Genomic DNA, 17,534 nt, shown 5'->3' on the forward strand with positions numbered 1-17,534 from the left:
TAGTTTTCCAGTGACATTGCACCGTTTTTCCCGCGAATCAGAACTTCCCATCACCTGCAAACACCCTTGCGCCCTTACTCCTTCATTGATCACCAACGATTCAAGCAAATAAGGTCTTGTTTCACAACGAATTTCAGCGTGGGTGTCCCGAAGCCACGGCGGCGGCGATCCACCGATTCTAAAACCATCATTGTTGACCACCACCCTCGTTCACCTTCCCTGGAGGTTAGGAACAAGACCCAAACAAGTTTGGGGACAACGGAGTTGAAAATTCATCGAATTAAACTGCACCCAATTTCTAGGGTTTCTGACAGATTCGAGGTGAATTGGAGCACTTCCCGGCCAAATTGGACTTGGCCACAGGTATAAAACTTGCTCTACTCTTTAAGCTCTTCATTTCTGTAAAATTTGAGAATTTTTGGAGATAGTTGAATTTTCCGGCGAATCAAGGTGGCCGACCGCCGTGTGCGGCAGCGCCTAGCAGTGGCGCGCAAGCCGAGTTATCCCCTGATATTTCTAAGCTAAGTTTGACACCCCAATTCCATATGTGAAGTCCGATTGATGAAATCTCCTTGTTTGAACATAATTTTGATAAAGATCGCTACTTGAACATTATGTGAATTGACGATCCGACCGTTGAATCGTCACCAAACTTTAATACAATATAGTATGTAATATTTGAGAATATTAGAAACTTACGGATTGAAAATATGACGTACAGATCTTCCCAAATTAGATTTGTAAGTTCGCAAAATAAAACGTTGATTGCCACTTGAATTGGCAATTGGCGGAGATTCAACCGTTGGATTGTAATGAAACTTTAGTATGATGTTTTAGAAGCACAATTTGGATCTCTAGAAGTTACAGAACGGAAATCCGAGGTGCAGATCTTCCGGATTGAGTTACATAGTGTTGTGGACCCTACCGTTGATCTTTGACCGACGGTTGACTTTTGATCAAGGGGTCTCAAATCATTCTAGAACGTCCTTGGGATATGTTTTATGTAAGTTACATGTTCTATTGATAAGAGTTCTGAGATGTGACTGAATAATTGTTCTAGGTGAGGATTGTTCGTGATGTCTTGATATTCGTGCTAGGGAGTCGTAACGCGGACCTCAGGTGAGTGGGTCTTTTCCTTTTTATCGTATATATATGATTGATAATTCCACAAACGCTTTCAAATTGATTTATGCATTTTATGCCATGTCATATATATATATATATTTATGTAATCTAAAATACTATGATATGGTTGAGTTTTAGATTGCATTATGGCATATCCATATGCATATTACCAACATATAATTGTTGTGAATGCTTTAAAGTGCTAAGGTGAACGCGGGACGCGCAGGTAAGTTCAGGTAAGTTTATGGTGTTATTTGAAATGATTGATTGATGGCATGACTATATTTATGTTTGCAACTCCGACATTGTCGTACAAGTTGCAATAGGCAACTTCGACATTGTCGTACAAGTTGCAATAATAGGCAACTCCGACATTGTCATACAAGTTTCAATAATAGGTAACTCTAACATTGTTGTACAGGTTGCAATAGTAGGCAACTCCGACATTGTTGTACAGGTTGCAATAGGCAACTCCGACACTGTCGTTTGCAATGATAGGTAAGTCCGCCATTGTCGTACAGGTCATAATAGGTAACTCCGACACTGTCGTACAGGTTGCCTATGAGTCGTATAGTTTGTATTAGGCAACTCCGACTCGTGTGTTATCATAGATTGATTTATGAGTTGTATAGGTTGCGTTAGGCAACTCCGACTCGTGGGTTATCATAGATTGATAAGTACCTGATTTTATTATGTTGTTGCTGAGATGTAGTTATTTTGGATTATTTTTGGATTTAATGTTGATTTGCATTTGACTTCATACTTATATGTAGTATGATTTCCTCGAAATTATACAGGTAGTGCAGCAAGGGGTTATATCATTTAGAAGGTCTGTATTAAAGCTTTATACTCAGGCCCGCTCACTCTTGTTTCTTTTTATCCCTCCAAGTTCCAGTAGCAAAGTTTTGGTATCGACGATAATTCGTGGCAAGTCTTGGTATTAGAGATTACCTTCGATTGTATGATTTACAATCCACTCTACTATACTTTACTTATGCTATGATATCACGTGTGAAATGGGTTCATTCCTGCTCACAGCACACTCTATATTTAGGCACATTTAGTTTTTTAAACTTATTCAAATATTCCACATCACCACACTTTATGTCTTCGTCACCTTCCAGGTGTCAGCCAGCACAACTCGATTCGGAGTCCTAGTGGACAATCCTGGTCGGGATGTGTCAATAACTGTTTAATAGCAATTTAGCACTATATTTACCAACATTCTTAAGAGGAATTATGCCTCCACACAGGTGCTAATGGTTATTTGCGCTCGTCTCCCATAATATAACGACTCGTGTCTGAAGTTAATTTGGTGAGCAAAACTAAAGAATGGTGGGTGGATAATGGTGCTACACTCACTTTTGTTCTGATAGAAACATGTTCTCTACCTATGAAAATAATGATGATAAAGAGCATCTGTTTATGGGAAATTCTTCCACCTTCAAAGTTGAGGGCCAAGGGAACATGGTTCTGAAAATGGCATCTGGGAAGGAGATCACTCTCAATAAAGTGCTTCATGTTCCTGACATTCGGAAGAACCTGGTTTCTGGATCATTGCCTAGCAAGAATGGGTTCAAAATGGTTTTTGATTCTCATAAGTTTGTTCTCACCAAGAATGGAATGTTAAGTGGGAAAACGGTACCTTAGCGGCGGTATGTTCAAAATGAACGTGATGACTGTTTTTCCTAAGGAACAAGTAATGGTGGTCGTGCTCAAAGCTAATATGTAATGGTTGTTGTAATCAAGGTTAATATTGAATAAATAAAGTTTCTAGTACCAATATTTATTTAACTCGTTGTGTTGATCTTATTGTGTTGAGAAACTTGAATGAATGATCAAAGTTTGTTTATGTCCAGTTAGAGACACATCAGTATGGAACTCATGTTAGACGTCTGGGTTAGGGAAGCGGTGCAAATCATTTTTGTTGGATGATTTGTTTAAACTCATTTGTTCTGTTTTAAATATTTAATTTTTATGCATCTCTGGAACTAAGAATATATATATATAATTTTTAATTTGGTCAATCACTGACAGTAAGTGATATGCATGATGTCTGTAAGTTTGTTAAATTAAGAATATATATGTTAATTTGAAAGGAAAACTAATGAAAAGGGCTTGAAAACTTTGAGTTTTAATGATAAAGACAAAATAAAGGGTAAAGTGAATAGTACAAGGATTGACTTTTTAGTGTAAAAATGTGGTTTTTCGTTAAAGTGAACAGTACCGGGTACTTTTCATTAAAGTTCCCTAATTTGAATTGGTATTCTCACAAGCGATGTGTCGTTTGCATTCTAAGAGTAGACACCTTCTTGCGAAAGAGCAAACTTTGTATGGATCATTTGGTTCTTGATGAGTCCATATTGTACCATATATTTTACCCTTATCTTAGTATTAATAAATTAGTTATTTTGTTAGAATTTTGATACTTTGTTATATATTTCCAATGTAGGACATTCGACTTCCTCTAGAGCAAAACATGATCAAATGGATGAATTTTGGAGTGATTTCAATTGGAGGTTATTCGTGAGTCTTTCAAGATGATTGTATCAAAATTTCAGATTTTTCTACTGAGCTATTTGACCGTGGCAATGAAATAAAGGCTCAACGCGTAGCTTTCCCAAATTTACGTTTCTGGACATTTTGGGTATTTTGAAAGTCAATATGGTATTTTAAAATGAGACCTTTTAGGACCAAATCAGTGATTTGGTTGGTCAAAAGTCTGATTTTCTGAGAAGTTCGAATTTTAGTTTAAATAGGAAACTTTTTATTTCCTATTTTATTATTTTATTATGTTTCTTAGTTTTATTGTAAGACTTTTTAGGGTTTTATTTTGTAGTAGTATAAATAAGACTTTTTAGCTATTAGGGTGAGAGGGGGAAGAGAACGCATGCAACATTGAGAGACGAGAAGAGAACATGTGCACTACTTTAGAGAGCTTTGGAAGTTTATTTTCAAAGTGTTTTCTTTCCATGTTCTTAATAATATTTTGTTTTATGATTGTTCGTAACTTGTTCTTTACTAGGACGAAGCCATGAGCCTTAGCATGAATATGTGATTTTATTAATTTGCTTATGAATGGATGCATGCTTGCTTGCTTTGAATTATTAATCACCATGATTAAACTATCTAATTGTCTTAGTGATTCACGACCATTAGGGTTTTTAGACAAGTAATTTGATGCAATTTTTGACACACCCCGATCCTAGAATCAAGGCATACTCGTGACGGCCAGCACGCCTTAATTCTAGGATCGGGGTGTGTCAATTTCTGTTGGAACATCACCTTGAAATTGAGGAGGGCTTCTTGTGATTAGTAATTGTAAGTTCACTTAAGGCGAACATCACACTCTTAAGGGTTGTATGGTTTTTCAAAGGGTTTTAACAAAGATTAATGAGTCTTGCATGTTTATATTTGATATGAACATCACAGACAGGTTGCATGTTTGATATACGTTTTCGCTTGAACATTACGAGGAAAATATATATTAGGAAAACCTAACCTTCAAGGCATATATGTAGAAATTCATAAGTAATTGGTAAAACTGCATAGGATTGTTAAGGGGACGGCGGAACACTAGGCTTTTACAATTTGGTTTTCAAAACGTTTTCTTTTGTTTTGTTTACTTTGCCAATTTCTTTAACCTTTTTAATTAAATTCATTTTTATTATTTTTAAATTCAAAATCAACTTTTTCCAATCTTTGTTTTCAAATAATTAATTAAGAATTAGTTTAAATACAAATTATTCATTCAATCTTTGTGGAAAACGACCTTGCTTGAGCCGTTTATACTACAACAACCTTGTACTCTTGCAAGTTTTTTTTAATTATTTTTATCCTTATTTTTATAGGTGGTAAAAATCCTATTAGTTCTTTTCCAAAAGAATGAGCGGGTTTTAGTTGTGTCTCTCTTCCGTTAGATATGTGTACCCGCAGTATCAACTACTTGGAGACGCCACCAAACTGGTAATCTATACCCTTGGTGGGTCTATCAAAGTGAATTTGATATACGCGTGGTTTTCATGATGATCAGCTAAGTTTCATGAAAAATTGCCAATTGTAAAATGAATCTTGTGATTCTCACATGATCAATCCAATGTAACGATACAAGGAGATGTGTTATTATGAGACACAATCTCTGTGGTATGAAAATACATAATTATATGAACATGCACGCTGATCAAGTTTTATCTTTTGAAAAATAATAAAGGATTAGCTAATTAACATTAAGGAAGGTATTACTTTGACAACTACAATAAAGAAAGTCATAATTTCACCCCACATGTTAGTCGAATGCCTGCAAGAAAGGGTTAAGCATTTCAAAATGAGAGTTTAGCCATGGAAAACTCTCAAAGATCAAAGGGTAAAGGTAGAAGTGCCAATACGTGCTTATCCCAAGAGACCTGGCTTCTCTGTCCTCCCACTTATCATATACTCTCATCCTCTCCTATTTATGCGGTCACGGTTAAATCACGTCAATATTTTAATTACTATTGTTTTTTGTCTTATTATCTCTATAAAAAAAATCAATATAAAATGTTGACATAGCTTAACCATGACCGCACAAAATATGAGGGAATAAGAGTGTATGGGAAGTGGGAGGGCAGAGAAGCCGGATCCTATCCCAAGAAGACTAATGAGGTCTCAAAGCCTGGAAGTATAGATAGACAGAGAACCTATCTTTCACATGTTTTTCTTAAAGTATGAAATTAAATTATTGATAGCATTATAAGGCAGCTACAATGTGAGGGAATGAATAGTGGGGGTATGTCTTGTCCTTGAGACTAAGTATCTAAGTAAGAAGAAACGAAAAGTAATTTGTTTTGTAATTCATAGTGATTAATTAACTGGACTTCGTAAATTAAATGTTATTATTAGTAATTTTTTAAGGTATATGGAAAAACTGGAGTTTTTTTTTTCTACAAATACCGGGGGAGTATACCCAAATGTTAGTCAAGTAAACTTCTTAGTAAATCCGGACATATGTTTTCAAGGAGCATATGTATCGAGGACTTAATATGGAAAAACAACTATACTCTCAAAGGAAATATAATTTCATAAGATGGAAGTACGCACCAAAAGGAATAGTCAACCTAATGGATCCAATTTTAAAAAGATTGACTAGAGTGTAAGTTGTGTCATCGAATGGAATGGGTTAAAAGCCGTAATTAGAGTAGTGTCTACATATTCATTTGCATATCATTGAGTCAATTTCCACTCATGTGGAAGATTGTTAGAAAGTTGATATAAAAATTGATATTAAATTTCTTCAATGAATGAAAATTATTAAAGAGTGTGTTGGATTAATTACATAGCTCAATAAAAGCCCATTGAATTATTACAAATTAGCCCAATAATATAATATTTCTAATCTATTTTTTATTTAAATATTGGGTAAACTGCCAATTTAGTCCTTGAATTATCACCTTAGTGAAAATTAGATCCCTAAACTATTTTTTTCAGAAAAATTAGTCCTTAAATTATAAAAATCTATTAATTACATCCCTAATGTTATATTCAAAGCTACTATATTCAATTTTTCGTAAATTTAAGTCACGTTACTTGCATGTGATACACATTGGAGAGTATATTAGTACTTTTTCATAAAGAAATAATGAATGGAGTTAACTTTGGATGATAAGTTGGTACTTATTCATAAAGAAATAGTGTAAGTTAACTTTTGAGGGTAAATTAGACATTAAATTCACAATCTATATAAAATTTAATATTAAATTTCTTTATTTTTGGTCAGAGCCCAATATGATATTTTCAATATATTATTTATTTAAATATTTCTTAGGAATTTGATTTGGGGTCAAATTCAAAGGGACATACATTCCCTTCCAAGGAATGTCTTCTTTCAAAGTTCAAACTGATGAGTGATGAGTTGCATCCTTCAATTCAATACGATGCATTGGTTGACTCTTCAAATTGGGACAAACTCTTTTGGAAGAGACTCATCTGCATCTATAAATATAAGAACACTCATCAGGCTTATTAATTCAATTTCATTCCATTCAATGCATATTGACTACAAAATAAAAAGCCATTAGGATTTCATCATCCCATTTTGTGAGAGAGTTCCTGCATAATTTGATTCAAGAATCCTTGTAAATTGAAGCAAGGAAGTGGAGTCGTTGTATCTTGGGAGACGAGTGCTAGTAACCATTAGCACCTGTGTAGGGTGTAATTCGTCTTAAGATTAAAGCGTCTAACGCTTGCCTCGACTCAATTAAGGTTATTCTAAAACTCATTTAATTTTGTATGCCAATTCTAGTTTGATTGCTGTTTAATAGCAATTTAGCACTATATTTACCAACAAACTATGGCTAGGAAGAGATGATCGTTGAATCTAATACGTAGTGGCCAAATAAATGCATTCAAATGGTACCATGCAATAGTATGACCACTTGCCACCTCCATTAACAGATAGTGCTTACAAGCACCTCCTCATAGTGAATACAAAAGATGTCTTATGAGTTAAGTCATGACACGTACCTATGAGTTAAGTCATGACACGTACCAATTCTCCCCATGCTAACCCATAAACTTTACTATATAAATAAATACAAAGTAACAAATATACATATATATGAAAAGTAATAAATATAGAAATCTAATAAACGCACACTCATGACACATACCAATTCTCCCCATGCTAACCCATAAACTTTACTATATAAATAAATACAGAGTAACAAATATACATATGTATGAAAAGTAATAAATATAGAAATCTAATAAACACACACACACACATATATATGATATCTAAAAAAGCTCTATTTTAAAGAATAATAGTAAACATATATTTTAAAAATACGGAGTCTCACACAACCTTATACTAGAACATGATCGGTTGTAGCTTTGTATCCTTTTTCTGTAAGGAGAAAGGAACCAAAGTAAACGACTTCAGACTCTCCAAGTTAAATTTGGATGGATTCATTGGTGGCCCCTTCTGGAAGATATTTGTCTGAATAATTGAATCTCTCCTAAGCATGGCATGAATGCAACTGTGCATACCTCAAATATATTTTAGGGATACTTTGGATGTGCTCCTTAGTCTTTAATATTCTCTGATTCAAACCTTAATGATATTCAAAGTTTGATCAAAATCTTTTGATTTTGTACACCTCATTATATTACTATTAATATTTTTATTTTTTATAGTTTTGACATTAATTGTTTGATATTTTATGAGATTTATAATCCTATAAATTTAAAATCTCTCATTATAATACTATTAGAAATGGCTACAATAAAAAAATTCAAACATTTTAATTGAATAAATGGATAAAAACTATGTAACAATAAGAAATAATAAATGGCAAAAGAATGTATCCGTTGTGTTAAAAAAAATTGGTACATTTCACATATAACAAAGTGGTACATTCATAACGAATAATAGATACGTTATAAATAAATTAGAGTACAAATAAAAGATTAAAAAAATTATGAGTACAAATGAAATTTTAAAAAATATGGGTGCAAAAAGAAATTAATACATGGGTACAAATTCAAAATAAAAATAAAATACTACAAATTTAAAAAAAAAGGTTGCAAATTAAAAGTGGGTACAAACTAAAAATATAAATATATGATACAAAGTTTAGCCATAAAACATAAATATACCATATGTAATTTTTCTATCATTGATTAATTATAAAATATCACGTGATGGTAAACACATGGGCACAAATACAAATAAAACTTTAAAAAATATGGGCACAAAAAGAAATTAATATATTAGTACAAATTAAAACTAAAAAGAAAATTGGTACATATTAAAAATGAAAAGAAAATTGGTACAAATTAAAAAAGGTTTGCATATTAAAAATGGGTACAAACTAAAAATAAAAATATATGATAAAAAATTTAGTCATAAATATAAATATACTAATTGTAACATTTTTAACACTAAATGAATATTTTTAGGTAAAAATATTTTATTATTGAAATAATTAATGACGTTATTAATACCCAAGAATCTTGATCAAAATTTGAAAAAGAATAATGTTTTAATCAATGAAGTAGTAAAAGGAGAGATGGGAACCTAATTTCTCCTATATTGGGATTTTTTGTACATCATGCAGGCTATGCAGCTGATCTGCTTTTGATCAGGAGCTCCATTCTGCGGGACTCTATCATAACAACCACACAGAGCATTTTGTTGGTTATTAAATTCTAAACTGTTATGTTTAGCTTTAATTAACAACTTGTTGATGTGGCAATAGTTATAAAGAGTACTTGCAAATTTCTTGATAGAGATTTTTACCACCTGGATAAAAATACTTAAAAATACTTGTAAGAATACAAGGTTATCGTAGTATAGCAGCTTAAGTAAAGTCGTTCTCCACAAGAATTGAATGAATAATTTATGTAAATACCAAATCTTAATTAATTATTTGAAAACAAAGTTGGGAAGAGATTGATTTTATGAGCTAAAATATTAAAAACGAATTTAATTAAAAACAATTAAAAAAATTGGGAAAGTAAAGAAAACAAAATAAAATAGTTTAAAAAAAAAATTAAGCACTAAGGTTCCGCCTTCACCTTAACAGTCTTACGTATTTCTTCCAATTACTTATAACTTGCACATACAATTTGAAGGTTAGGTTTTCCTAAAGTATATCTCACTTGGAACCTTCAACATAAAATGTATATCTAACATGCAACCCGTCCGTGGCATCCAGATCGAATGTGAACATGCAAGACTCATTAAGTTTTGTGAAATCCTTTTAAAAACCCATATAACCCTTAAGACGTGTCGTCCATCCTAATAAGTTACATATATTAACCACAAGAAGCTAGAGCCAATTTCAGGGACAGCCCTCTGCCAAAATTGCATCAAATTACATTTCTAAATATCCTAATGGTGGTCAATCATCAAAACAATTGGATAGTTTAGACCGGTGATTAATAATTCAAAACTTGCATGTATAATATCATAAGCAAATTAAAAAGAAACTACCTATTTTTGCTAAGGCTCGTGGCCTCGTCCTAGCAAACGAAACTAGTTACGAACAGTCATAAAATAAAATATTATTATTAACATGGATAAAAAACATCTTGAAAATAAACTTGAAAAGCTCTCTGAGTGGTGCTTGTGTTCTCCTCCCTTCCTCTTTTCCTAATGGCTTAATAACCTTATTTATACTAAATACAAAATAAAACCCTAAAAGATCTTAGAATAAAACTAGGAAACATAATAAAATAATAAAACAGAAAATAAAATATTTTCAATTTAAACTAAAATTCGAACTTATCAGAAAATCCATCTTTTGATTGACCAAATCAATTCTGATTTGGTCCCAAAAGGTCTCATTTTTAAAGATTGAGACGTCCCTAACAAATCCTCAGAAAGAATCTTCCTCAAAATATGTCATCTTGACCTCCAAAATACCTAAAACGTGCAAAAACGTCAATCTGGAAATGATGTGCGCTGAGCTTTTATTTCATCGCCACGGTCAAATGGCTTGGTAGAAAAATCTGAAATTTTGACACAATCATCTTGAAAGACTCACGAACATCTGCAATTAGAATCACTCTAAAATTCATCCATTTGATCACTTTTTGCCCCAAAGAAAGTCTAATGTCCTACATTGAAAATATATAACAAAGTATCAAAATTCTACCAAAATAACAAATAAACTATAACTAAGATAAGGGTAAAATATATGGTATAATAGGGACTTATCATACATCATGCAGGCTATACAGCTGATCTGCTTTTGATCAGTAACTCCTTTCTGCGGGACTCTATCATAACAACCGTTGGTTAATAAATTCTAAACCGTTGGTTCATGTGGCAATAGTTATCAAGGGCTGAGATTGTATCTTTAGTCTTAGGCTCAGATGTTAAGCAAGTGACAAGGTCTTATAAGGCTTTGTAAATGCATGGTAGGATGAACTCATAGGCTTTCCTATATTCTCTCTAGCCTAACGGCTAGATTTGTACTCTTGTGATGGAATGAAATACACACACAGATAGCATGTTTCATGCTCCTTGAGATTGGGATCCAAGTTTTTGTTTCACCATTTTTCTTCGTTTTACGTTCTTCTTCCTTCATCATGGTTATTTCCCAGAAATTCATTTGAATACAAAGAGAGATTGTAACATGGTATCTAGAGCTCAAGTTCGATTCTGAACTGGGTATTGTTGGAAGTTTGAGTAGAAATTTCTTTGTCCCACATTGGCCATTCCCAAAAGATTTTATCACTTTATAAGGCTTTGTCCTTTATAGAAAGTGATTGGAGTCATAGGCCTGGAGACTAAAATTGGGCTAACCCTTGGGGTTGGGTTTTGGGGTGTACTAGTTAATTGGTAATTAATATATAATTAATTATATTTAATATATATTTAATTGTCAAAAGATGGGCCTTGGGCTCTAATAATTAAATTAATTATTTATTTTCGGAATTAATTAATTATTTTTACCAACAGACTCATCTTTTCAGATGAAGTCTGAAGTGTGAAAACGCAGAAACAAAAACACCCTTTTCAGCAGATGTCTCCCAACAGATGCATCCCTTCCTCATACCTGTTGCGAACAGGTATAATCACATTATATATACATCCATCTGCATGGCATTTAAGATACAGAAAAATCATAAATCTTCTCCTGCAATCATAAACATCCTTTCTGAGAGAACCACATTAATATTCGCCAGAAGTCAATTTTCCGGTGCTGAAATTTCTGACTTAGATCGTTGAATCCTGGTGAAGCAGACGTCTGTAGAACTACAAGCACTGAGTAGGGGCGAAATTTCTGTTTCAAGGACATTGCGGTACGCAAGCCTCGATCTTCAAGTTGTCTGTTTTTATAAATCGTATTCTAGTTTATATTCTGTTAATTCCTATTGCATTTATTATTTATTAGCATATATCTCGATCTTCAAGTTGTCTGTTTTTATAAATCGTATTCTAGTTTATATTATGTTAATTCCTATTGCATTTATTATTTATTAGCATATATCAATTATCACAGATTGTTGACTTATATCCAACAGGTATTTGTTCTATGAAATTTTTGTGAGAAAATCCAATGAGAAATCTCTCAACTTCATTCTGATTCGAGCTAAATGGCTGGACCTAGAAGCAGTGAGCTACAAGCTTCCTTTTTTTATGGAACGGAATTTGAATTCTAGAAAGTCAAGATGATTACTATCTTCAAATCGTACAAGATTTGGAAGTGGCAGACAAAGAGATTGTAATCTCATAATCAAAGAAGAAGAAGGAGAAAGCTAAATCGAAGATGAAGGAGGATGGATCTTCATCCGTTTGTTGAATTGTAAGTCTCTAGCTGGTTAGGAAATAAGATGTGTATTACATTTGTGTATTCACTTAAGTCTAAATACCAAGTGTGCAGCTCTAATATAGTAAGGCAAATAATGCCAGATATAATGATCCTAGCAGCTAACTAAATGTAAGGCTGAGATTGTTATTGTGAAGAGAGATTCTAACGGTTATAAAAAGCACAGTTAAAGTGTGAATTGTAATCAAATGAATGAGAACATGTTGTGCTAGATTTTGCAAAGACAGAAACCTTCAAGAAAATTCCTCCATTGTTATCCTTCCTATTTTTTTGGTTCTTCATCTATTATTCATAACCAGTCTTCTACAAATCATGATCACTCATATTTTTCATGCATTTATACCATCTATTTCAAAAGTCTTTGTGATGTTTTTGTGTTAAAATTGTGGCATTCAATTTCAAGCAAAATGGAGAAAAGGAATTAATAAAAACAAATAAAAGAAATGGAAGTGGAGCTTGTCTCCACGGGGTGATGTTTTGAAAAATCATTGCCTTATTGTTTAAGGCAACAGATGGCAAGAAAGAAAGATAAAGGATGAGAACACATGGAAGTGGAACAAAAAGATAGAAAGAAAAGAAATTAAAAAAAGAAAAGGAAACGGAGGTTGGGCAATAAGAAAGAAAAAAGAGAAGAAGAAAAGAGAGTAGGGCACGGCAAATATGATGGCACGGACAGAAAGAATAAAAGCAAAGAAGACAGAGAGGAGAAAGGCACGGACATGCAGGAATAGAAAAGAGAAAAGAAAGGGGAGACCGACAGAAATGATGGACTGACAGAAGGAAGAAAGAAAAGAAAAAATAAAAAAAAAGGGAAATAGAGAGGATGGCACACGAACAGAAAAGAATAAGAGAAGAAGGGAGAGCAATACAAGAAGCAGAGGGCAATGCATAGAGAGAGGAAGAGCAGAGGAAGTCAGGAGCACGGGAGAAAGGAAAAGAAGTCAGGAGCAACGGAGAGCTCGTCTTGCTAAATCGGGTGTTTTCTTTCTTTGTTATTTTGTTTTATGGATAATTTCTTATGTATTAATACAAGTATGTATAACTAATTTATTTTGCTAGAGTGAGGTCATGAGCCGCAACATGAATACGTAGATTTCTCTTTCAATTGCTTAAGTGTTGTTACATGCTTGCTTTGATATTTTCAATCACTGAATTAAACTATCTATGTACCTTGATGCTTGATCACCATTAGGATGCTTAGAAAAGTTATCGGATGCAATTTTGAACAAATGTCACGTTAAAATTGGTTGTGCTTCTTGTGATTGAGGATTGTACTCTCCTAAGGTAAATATCATGCTCTTAGGGATTACATGGTTTAACAAAAGGATTTTCACCAAGATTAATGAATCACTCATGTTTATATTTAATCCAAATGTCATGGATAAGTTGCATGTAGTGGTATGCGTTTTAGCTTGAATGTCACAAGTAAAACATACACAAGGATTGAAGGGAAAAATATGAGATTCTAGAATGGGATTTCATAATGACTATCATGCATATACAAATCAAAATTTAATATACGAAAGCAGCGGAAGCATTTATAACATATTATCAAAGCTATAGTCATGCAAATCCCCTTCAAGGTTCATAGGTTTATATATAATGTATCAAAACAATTTTTAGAATCAAGAACAAAGTGAAGGTTAGTCTTATACCTCTTGATCTAGACTTAAGACCAAGGATGGACCACCTCCAAGGCCTTTGCTCCTTGAAATCCTTGAGCCTAGCTTCCCTCCTTGCCTCCTCCACTTTGTTACAATGAGTGCTCTAGGTTCTCTTCAAGTTCCCAAAGTAGGAAACCTCTAAAGATCCTCACCCACTAGTGTAGTGAAAAGGATGAAGGAATAACCAAAAGGGTGTAAGAGATGTTAGTAAAAACCCCCCTTTGGTGGCCGGCCTTTGTGGTTCAAGATGGCTATTTTCTTTTGCCTCTTTTGTTGTTCAAAACTCACAAAAACCCTTAATGAACTTTATCTCTATAAAGTTGCTTATATAGACAAAAGAAACCTAGTCAACAACTTGACTAAATATCTCACCTTTCCTCACCTAAAGTGGCCGGCCCCTTTGTGTTGTTTTTGGGCTTTGGGCTTTTGTTATTTCAAGTCATCCAATGCTTGAATAAAAGCCCAATGGGTTTAGGCCCAATGGGCCTAATTAAACCCGAACGTTTCTTTAAGCCCAAAACGATCTTTATCGCTTTTATGATTTCTTTAGACTTTTCTAAATTAATCACAACACATAATTAATCCAATTAATTGTTTCCATCATCCATTAGTTACTCACTACAATAGTGTTGTGGTGAACAATCTTTTAGGTTCTAATTAGCAAGGCAGTGAGGTGATTGGCATTAATCCAATTGCTTATATTTAATTCAATCACTTAGTGAATTAAAACCTCATTTTAATTCACCTTTCTTCTTTGACGACTACATCTAATCATCTAGAAGAACTCACAAGCTATGAGTGACATCTAACCATATGTCATAGCTACCCAAGCTAATGTAGAAGTTTATTCGGAGAACCTAGTCAGTTGGAATTACAATGTAATTCAATCCTTCTCTAATACAATACTCTCAATCACATCATTAGGGTATGGATATATCATGTCAAACCCCTAATGTGATTATTCCTTCTTATATGATCCAATTGAGTCGTTTAGGAACGCTTTCCTTTATTACGCTCGATACTTCGGCCGAAGATTCCCGAATCATATCTTAGAGTATTCTTCCTCTCTTATCGAGGATTAGAGATTCCTTGTTGCGCATACACTTGCCTTCATGACTAAGTGGCTTAACCCTAATTATGCCGTGGACACCCTCGAATGGGGAGACTTTGACATAATCAAAGATTAAGTACTTAACCACAAGACAACGACGATGCCTCAGGTCTAAGGATTACTTACATCTTTCCAACCATTAGAGTTACTTGCTTGACATGTGAGTAGACCTCCATGCAAGTATTCCCGTTCGATTGTGTTCAGTGAACTCATTCCCTTAATGAGCACCTACATACTTGTCTTAGTGTCACAACACGAATGGGATGAGACTTTCCATCCTTCCAATTGAAGCAGACATAGTATGTACCGGTCTACGCATTGTCAGTATCCCTCCGACAATCCAATGACCAGGAACCTTTTTGGACATCTGTTTATGTGAAGAAGGTCTCTGTAGTCTAACATCATTAGATTACTTCTTCAATCGATCCATTGTCCATGGATTCACTATTCAGGACATATTTCGTTTATTGAGATAGTCCTAATTAGTATCTTTGCCATTTGATGTATAAGAATCATCCATACATCGATTCATTTGTCCTGAAAGATTTCTTCCAAAGATTGACTTTCAGGGCATATTTCCAACAAGGATAATCCAACTTTCAAAGCATATGTGTTTTCAATTATTTAAGCAATTGGAATAGCTACGTAGGAGTGTTGTTGGTAAAGGTTGAACTCTAGCATATTGTCAATCTATTTTTCTTCAATCATTTATTTTATCTTGAATTTCCTCGTTTACTTGTTTTGTTTAGTTGAATCATTATTCCTATAAACCAATTCCCATTTTAGATATTTGTGTAAGTCACATCCAGTAATAGTTAGTTTCGTCAAATTAGTTTAGTTCTTAGAGTTAAATAAGTTAAATACACAAAAACTCGTAAATTGTTTATATCAGTCCCTGAGGAGATCGACCTTGCTTGAGCCATTCTATACTACAAACACTTGTTCTCTTACAAGAATTTTCTATGGTTTAACCCTTTGTTTTACAAGTGGTAAAATCGCTATCAAGAAATTGGCGCCGTTGCCGGGGACTGTGCCAACAGTTCCCGAGCTTTTGTGTTTATTTTTCTTATGCTTATGTTTAAGTCTTATTTTTATTAATCATTAAATTTAAAAAAAAAAAAGCAATTAATTTAGTTGAGTTTCGATCTTTGATTAAGTGCAGTGGATGTGTGGTGTGAGATTTTTGTCTTTGTTTAACTAACTAGTGGTTGCCAATTTGCATAAATTGTGTTTTTAATTCATCTAGGTTTACTTACTTTCTTTTCCTTTTTGTTGTTTAGTTACTTTCTGTTAAGTTTTATTTTATTTTACTTTTATTTTTATTTTTATTTTTTTATTTTTTTGGCTTAATATTTCTGTTGTTTGTTCAGGTGTAGTATATGGTGATTGGAACAAGGTCCAAGAATCAAGTGCTTATTCCTTACGACCCTGAACCAGAGAGAAGTGCAAGGAAGTTAGCTAGAGAAAAATATTTAGCACAAGATTCCAACCTTGGTGATACTTTTCTTAAGGATTTGTTCCGTGGTCCTGAGAGCAGCACATCTATTTTCCAACCTTTGGCACCAGTTGCACACATGGCCCTAGCCTTACCTGCAGCAGGTCAACCTTTAAGGAATTCATTGGCAGCGAGAATCAATGCAGTGCCAAGGTGCATTATATATCCAGATGTGAAAGATGGGACAACCTTTGAAATCAAACCTCACATCTTCAACATATTGCCATCCTTTCATGGGTTGCCAAACAGTGATCCCAACATGCATTTGGCTGATTTTATTGAGGCATGTGACAACACCATAATCAGAGGTTTCTCTTCTAAAGCTATCAAGTTACGCTTGTTCCCGTTCTCTTTGAAGGACAAAGCCAAGGCGTGGCTGCATTCTCTGCCTGCCAATAGCATTACAACATGGACGGAATTGCAAGAAAAATTTCTCAATAATTTTTTTCCTTCTTACAAGACTCTTGCACTCAAGAAAGAGATATTGGCTTTCACTTAAAAACCAAACGAGTCTTTCCATGAAGCTTGGGAAAGGTATAATGAGATGTACACAAAATGTCCTCATGCTGGGTTTGATTCTAACCTTCAAATGAACATATTTTATGATGGTCTCAATGCCACCACCAAAAGTCAAGTGAATGCATCTGCTGGAGGGTCGTTAATGTCAAAATCTGCAAGGGAAGCATTTGAGTTGTTTGATATGATGGCTTCTGAATCCCAACAATGGATAGAAGAACAAACACAAAAGAGGGGAGTTTTTGAGATTTCTCAGGGTTCTCCTAATGTTTCTGCTCAAATTGCTAAAATGGAAAAGAATTTTAATG

The 17,534-nt window shown here is 33.8% G+C and overlaps 1 non-coding gene across 1 annotated transcript; it reads right to left on the minus strand.

The window, feature by feature from the left end:
• Window positions 1–17,176: 17,176 nt before the first annotated feature.
• LOC114824272 (small nucleolar RNA R71) lies at window positions 17,177–17,283 on the minus strand. Its single transcript, XR_003772411.2, has one exon. It is a non-coding gene; the product is annotated as a small nucleolar RNA R71 (small nucleolar RNA).
• Window positions 17,284–17,534: the final 251 nt, after the last annotated feature.

Source organism: Malus domestica, chromosome 03, assembly GCF_042453785.1.
Source record: "Malus domestica chromosome 03, GDT2T_hap1".
Taxonomy (NCBI): Eukaryota; Viridiplantae; Streptophyta; class Magnoliopsida; order Rosales; family Rosaceae; genus Malus; species Malus domestica.